Here is a 7500-nt window from a genome sequence, read left to right as displayed (position 1 = left end):
TAGCCTACACTGTATCTGACTACATAGCCTGCACTGTATCTGACTACATAGCCTACACTGTATCTGACTACATAAAGTGCACAGTTAGCAATTCCATGACTAACATACTCTTTCACTACAGTATAAACACCAGTTCAGTGGATCAGGAGGTCAGGGGTTCGATCCCCGGCCGAGTATAAAGATGGTACCCAGTGCCTCCCTGCTTGGCACGCAGCATCAAGGTCTGGATTGGGGGTAAGTTCCTGCGACATACTAGCGTCATGTCCAGGGGGTGGACCTGTTCATACTAGCGTCATGTCCAGGGGGTGTACTTGTTAATACTAGCGTCATGTCCAGGGGGTGTACTTGTTCATACTAGCGTCATGTCCAGCGGGTGGACTTGTTCATACTAGCGTCATGTCCAGGGGGTGGACTTGTTCATACTAGCGTCATGTCCAGGGGGTGGACTTGTTAATACTAGCGTCATGTCCAGGGGGTGTACTTGTTCATACTAGCGTCATGTCCAGCGGGTGGACCTGTTCATACTAGCGTCATGTCCAGGGGGTGTACTTGTTCATACTAGCGTCATGTCCAGGGGGTGTACTTGTTCATACTAGCGTCATGTCCAGGGGGTTGACTTGTTCATACTAGCGTCATGTCCAGGGGGTGGACTTGTTAATACTAGCGTCATGTCCAGGGGGTGTACTTGTTCATACTAGCGTCATGTCCAGGGGGTGGACCTGTTCATACTAGTGTCATGTCCAGGGGGTGGACCTGTTCATACTAGCGTCATGTCCAGGGGGTGGACCTGTTCATACTAGCGTCATGTCCAGGGGGTGGACCTGTTCATACTAGCGTCATGTCCAGGGGGTTGACCTGTTCATACTAGCGTCATGTCCAGGGGGTGTACCTGTTCATACTAGCGTCATGTCCAGGGGGTGGACCTGTTCATACTAGCGTCATGTCCAGGGGGTGGACCTGTTCATACTAGCGTCATGTCCAGGGGGTGGACCTATTCATACTAGCTTCATGTCCAGGGGGTTGACCTGTTCATACTAGCGTCATGTACAGGGGGGGTACTTATACATACTAGCATCATGTCCAGGGGGTGGACTTGTACATACTAGCGTCATGTCCAGGGGGTGGACTTGTTAATACTAGCGTCATGTCCAGGGGGTGGACTTGTTCATACTAGCGTCATGTCCAGGGGGTGGACCTGTTCATACTAGCGTCATGTCCAGGGGGTGTACTTGTTCATACTAGCGTCATGTCCAGGGGGTGTACTTGTTCATACTAGCGTCATGTCCAGGGGGTGGACCTATTCATACTAGCGTCATGTCCAGGGGGTGGACTTGTTCATACTAGCGTCATGTCCAGGGGGTGGACTTGTACATACTAGCGTCATGTCCAGGGTGTGTACTTGTTCATACTAGCGTCATGTCCAGGGGGTGTACTTGTTCATACTAGCGTCATGTACAGGGGGTGGACCTGTTCATACTAGCGTCATGTCCAGGGGGTGTACTTGTTCATACTAGCGTCATGTCCAGGGGGGAGACTTGTTCATACTAGCGTCATGTCCAGGGGGTGGACTTGTTCATACTAGCGTCATGTCCAGGGGGTGTACTTGTTCATACTAGCGTCATGTCCAGGGGGTGTACTTGTTCATACTAGCGTCATGTCCAGGGGGTGGACTTGTACATACTAGCTTCATGTCCAGGGGGGGGACTTGTTCATACTAGCGTCATGTCCAGGGGGTGGACTTGTTCATACTAGCGTCATGTCCAGGGGGTGTACTTGTTCATACTAGCGTCATGTCCAGGGGGTGTACTTGTTCATACTAGCGTCATGTTCAGGAGGTGGACTTGTTCATACTAGCGTCATGTCCAGGGGGTGGACGTATACATCAAGCTGCCACACGCTAATGCTGTGTTCACACTGGGCGTGGCGAGAAAATTTGCGCCGCCCAGTTCGCCCAATCTCTCTGCGGGATCAAAATGTCGCCACGTGGCGAATCCTGGCCGCCGGGTTCGGCGATTCGCACCGCCCGTGCCGCCCGCCGCCCAATTTGCACGAATTGTATTGACTTTCCATGTAAACTCGCCACGCCGCCGGAAAAATGTGCACCTGTGTGACGCTGGTGTGAACACAGCATAAGGAATCGGGAGATTCCCCCGGTCCACTAGGCTCCAGGCTACTTACTTACTATGAACACCTCATACTGCACAAAGGCTGAAGTTAGTGATAGAATGTTTCACATACCCTCGTAGTAAAAGAATTAGAGAGCATTCATCCTGCGTCCTTCAGACATGGCCAGGGTTTAGTCAGAAATTACCAGGGTTTAGTCAGAAATTACCAGGGTTTGGTCAGAAGCAATGTTCCTAGCGGACGACTCCTTTAACCCCCCCAAACACACACACACACACACTCCAGCTTATTTTAGTTATTTCCTACTGATGGTCAAGGGTGAAGCCAGCCGATGCCAGGATGACAGCCAATGACTCAGATCCCATAAATGAGAGTAAATTTACATGCTTATGTTTCTGGAGAGCTGGATGTTGGAGAGATACCCTGAACCAGTCCCAGATACCCTGAACCAGTCCCAGATACCCTGAACCAGTCCCAGATACCCTGAACCAGTCCCAGATACCCTGAACCAGTTCCAGATACCCTGGACCAGTCCCAGATACCCTGAACCAGTCCCAGATACCCTGAACCAGTCCCAGATACCCTGAACCAGTCCCAGATACCCTGAACCAGTCCCAGATACCCTGAACCAGTCCCAGATACCCTGAACCAGTCCCAGATACCCTGAACCAGTTCCAGATACCCTGAACCAGTCCCAGATACCCTGAACCAGTCCCAGATACCCTGAACCAGTCCCAGATACCCTGAACTAGTTCCAGATACCCTGAACCAGTCCCAGATACCCTGAACCAGTCCCAGATACCCTGAACCAGTCCCAGATACCCTGAACTAGTTCCAGATACCCTGAAACCGCCCTCTTCATGGACCACTTGTACAGTATGAAAAAGTGACACGTCAATAAAATAACTATGACTCATTCATTCATTCAAACCTTTATTTAAACCTGAAAGGACACTGAGGTCCGTGCACCTCATTTACAGAATCACCGAGTGAACAATGCACACATCAAATAAACATCACTCCTTACAGAAAGTCATGTGTCTTGGAATCTTTGGTTATCTATCTATTTATCCATCCACTTCCCGTATACATATCCCCCCCCCCCTCTCTCTCTCTCTCTCTACATTTATCTGTCTCTCTCTTTCTCTCTCTCTCTTTCTCTATCTATTTCTCTCTGTCTCTCTCACTCTCCCTCTCTCTCTCTGTATCTCTCTCTGTCTCTCTTTTTGTCTCCCTCTCTCTCCCTATCTCTCTCTCTCTCTCTCCCTCTCTCTCTCTCTGTATATATGCTCAGAAGTCCTGCTTGGAGCTGTGTTTCTGTAACTGTGGAAAACAAACCAGCCCTCTGAGACATAAACCCTGAGCGTCTCAAACCCCGAGCATCTCAAACCCAGAGCGTCTCAAACCCCGAGCGTCTCAAACCCCGAGCGTCTCAAACCCCGAGCGTCTCAAACCCAGAGCGTCTCAAACCCAGAGCGTCTCAAACCCAGAGCGTCTCAAACCCTGAGCGTCTCAAACCCCGAACACTAACCCGAGCGTCTCATGCCTCAGGTATGTCGGCCATGTTGCCTTAGCGATGCCAGACCAGGTTGTACAAGCCAGGTCGGCAAACATTTGTTTTATCAGAACCGAGCCAGCAGATAAAGAACCAGGTCTTTATCAGAACCGAGCCAGCAGATAGAGAACCAGGCCTTTATCAGAACCGAGCCAGCAGATAGAGAACCAGGCCTTTATCAGAACCGAGCCAGCAGATAGAGAACCAGGCCTTTATCAGAACCGAGCCAGCAGATAGAGAACCAGGCCTTTATCAGAACTGAGCCAGCAGATAGAGAACCAGGCCTTTATCAGAACCGAGCCAGCAGATAGAGAACCAGGCCTTTATCAGAACTGAGCCAGCAGATAGAGAACCAGGCCTTTTCAGAACCGAGCCAGCAGATAGAGAACCAGGCCTTTATCAGAACCGAGCCAGCAGATAGAGAACCAGGCCTTTATCAGAACCGAGCCAGCAGATAGAGAACCAGGCCTTTATCAGAACCGAGCCAGCAGATAGAGAACCAGGCCGCGCTGCGGCTGCTCTGTGTGGTGGTGGGTCAGCGTAGAGGTATTTGCTTCAGGGTTTCAGCGTATCTTATTTTAAACCAACGACAAGGACGGATTTAGACTCACTAATGAAGATAAGATAAAAGGTGAAAGAAAACCATTATAGATGGCATCAAGTTAACCACTCAGCTCCAGATCTGATGGAGGCCATTCATTCATTCATTCATTCATTCATTCATTCATTCATTCAAGCACACAAACAGCCGGCTGTGAAATGGTGTGGCGGCTGGATTAGCAGATGGATTAGCAGATGGATTAGCAGCTGGATTAGCAGATGGATTAGCATATGGATTAGCAGATGGATTAGCATATGGATTAGCAGATGGATTAGCATATGGATTAGCAGATGGATTAGCATATGGATTAGCAGAGGGATTAGCATATGGATTAGCAGATGGATTAGCAGCTAATTAGCAGCTGGATTAGCAGGCCCAGGCTGGGGGCTTTGGAGTCCCAGGGTCAGGGCTAGGCTAGGCTAGGCTAGGCTAGGCTAGGCTAGGCTAGGCTACAGGCGGAGACGCATGGAGACGCTGTCCTGTGGACACAGCCATCCCTTAATGAACCCCCTCCCCCAATAATGTCATCTAACGTGCTTGTGGTTAGGGAGAGAGGTGGGTGTGTGTGTGTGTGTGTGTGTGTGTGGGTGGAATCTGGTATTCATGAAAGCAGTTAGGGGCAGAGGAGTGGAAAGGGGGGAGTTGGGGGAGAGGGGTTGGGGGGTGGATACGAGAGGGGGATGAAATCCAAGTGCAGACAGATTCTTCGGCCTGATAATGACTTTTACTGGCCTGACTGTTTTAAGTGTGTGTGTGTGTGTGCGTGTGCGTGTGCGCGTGTGCGTGTGTGTGTGTGCGTGTGTGTGAGTGTGTGTGTGAAGACATAACCTTTCCGTATTACCACCCCTGTACGCCACATGCAGGCTGTATTTCTGTCAGTTGAAACTGACCTGCCTGAACGAGCTCAAATGAAGGAGGAGAGACCATAAAAACAAAACAATGAAAATAAGAGAGACAGTGAGAGAGAGAACTTTTGTTTTATATCTTTTGGATGTCTTTGCCGATGTCTTGAAGGGCTCTGGCACAAAAGAAATCTGGAATCTGATGTGAAATTTTCAATATTCTGGCATGAGTTTTCACAGATAAAATCAAATTTTTGGTCAGTTCTCTAAGTCAAGTACATCTTAAATCCAATATTGCGAAGCGCTTATCCGCTCCTGTCGTCATCCTAAATATTCCCTCAACATCAGCATCTCCGGGATACTCAAGAGTCTCTCAATGGCCTCAACTAAGACCCTCCACAGCCCTCTCCCTCATCTGGGCCTTCTCATGAGAACAGGGTGTGCTGTGAGAATAAAACTCTCTCTCTCTCTCTCTCTCTCCTTCTCTCTCTCTCTCTCTCTCTCTCTCTCCTTCTCTCTCTCTCTCTCTCTCTCCTTCTCTCTCTCTCTCTCTCCTTCTCTCTCTCTCTCTCTCTCTCTCCTTCTCTCTCTCTCTCTCTCTCTCTCCTTCTCTCTCTCTCTCTCTCTCCTCTCTCTCTCTCTCTCTCTCTCTCTTTCTCTCTCTCTCTCCTTTCTCTCTCTCTCTCTCTCTCCTTCTCTCTCTCTCTCTCTCTCTCTCTCTCTTCCTGTCGGAAAGGCATTATGCATTTAATTCAATTAGCTTTAATTGGCTGTTCATCCACTGACAAGAACCCAAAGGTCTCGTCTTACTCAGGCCCGTAATGGCTTCCACGTTCTCTGAGGAGAAACGAGCCGTTTAAACAGACCTGTTAAGCTGGGGAGAGACCAGGCCACCGGTTCAACACGCCAGCATCTTATCCAGATCCTTATCTGTGTGGAGATATTGTGTTGAAAGACGTCTTGATGGAGAATTATAGGTAATCTAGGTGTGTATGTGTGGGCTGTGTGTGTGGAGTGCAGAAAGAGTCAGAAACAGCTGTGTGTGTGTGTGTGTGTGTGTGTGTGTGTGTGTGTGTGTGTGTGTGTGTGTGTGTGTGTGTGTGTGTGTGTGTGTGTGTGTGTGTGTGTGAGGTGTGTGTGGTGTGTGAGGTGTGTGAGTGGGAGCTGTGTCTACGTTATCACAGGGGAGGACACCACTGGACCGAACAGGGATTACCAGGGCTTTACCCACCCTCCCTCAGCACACACACACACACACACACACACACACACACTCACCCTCCCTCAGCACACACACACACACACACACACACACACACTCACACACACTCACCCTCCCTCAGCACACACACACACACACACACACACGCACACAAACACACACACACACACACACACACACACACACACACACACACACACACACTCCACTCTCCTCCCCTTAGGCCAACCCGCCTCCACAGCCCCTCTTTCACCCCTCACCCCAAGAGCTTGACCTTTGACCCTGCAGGAATGGCTGGGCTCGAGTCCCGACACAAACAGCCTTTATATGCCCTCTCGCTGAGACTCAACAAGGTGAGGTGTGTGTGGAGGGTGAGGTGAGGTGTGTGTGGAGGGTGTGTGTGGTGAGGTGTGTGTGGAGGGTGAGGTGAGGTGAGGTGTGTGTGGAGGGTGTGTGTGGAGGGTGTGTGTGGTGAGGTGTGTGTGGAGGGTGAGGTGAGGTGAGGTGTGTGTGAGGGTGAGGTGAGGTGTGTGTGGAGGGTGTGTGTGGAGGGTGTGTGTGGAGGGTGTGTGTGGAGGGTGAGGTGAGGTGTGTGTGGAGGGTGTGTGTGGTGAGGTGTGTGTGAGGGTGAGGTGAGGTGTGTGTGGAGGGTGTGTGTGGAGGGTGTGTGTGGAGGGTGAGGTGAGGTGTGTGTGGAGGGTGTGTGTGGAGGGTGTGTGGTGAGGTGTGTGTGAGGGTGAGGTGAGGTGTGTGTGGAGGGTGTGTGTGGAGGGTGTGTGTGGAGGGTGTGTGTGGAGGGTGTGTGTGGTGAGGTGTGTGTGAGGGTGAGGTGAGGTGTGTGTGGAGGGTGAGGTGAGGTGAGGTGTGTGTGGAGGGTGTGTGTGGAGGGTGTGTGTGGAGGGTGTGTGTGGTGAGGTGTGTGTGGAGGGTGAGGTGAGGTGTGTGTGGAGGGTGTGTGTGGAGGGTGTGTGTGGTGAGGTGTGTGTGAGGGTGAGGTGAGGTGTGTGTGGAGGGTGAGGTGAGGTGAGGTGTGTGTGGAGGGTGTGTGTGGAGGGTGTGTGTGGAGGGTGTGTGTGGTGAGGTGTGTGTGGAGGGTGAGGTGAGGTGTGTGTGGAGGGTGTGTGTGGAGGGTGTGTGTGGTGAGGTGTGTGTGAGG

Source organism: Borostomias antarcticus (assembly GCF_949987555.1).
Source record: "Borostomias antarcticus genome assembly, contig: scaffold_447, whole genome shotgun sequence".
NCBI lineage: Eukaryota > Metazoa > Chordata > Actinopteri > Stomiiformes > Stomiidae > Borostomias > Borostomias antarcticus.
Note: the sequence above shows the minus strand (reverse complement) of the source record.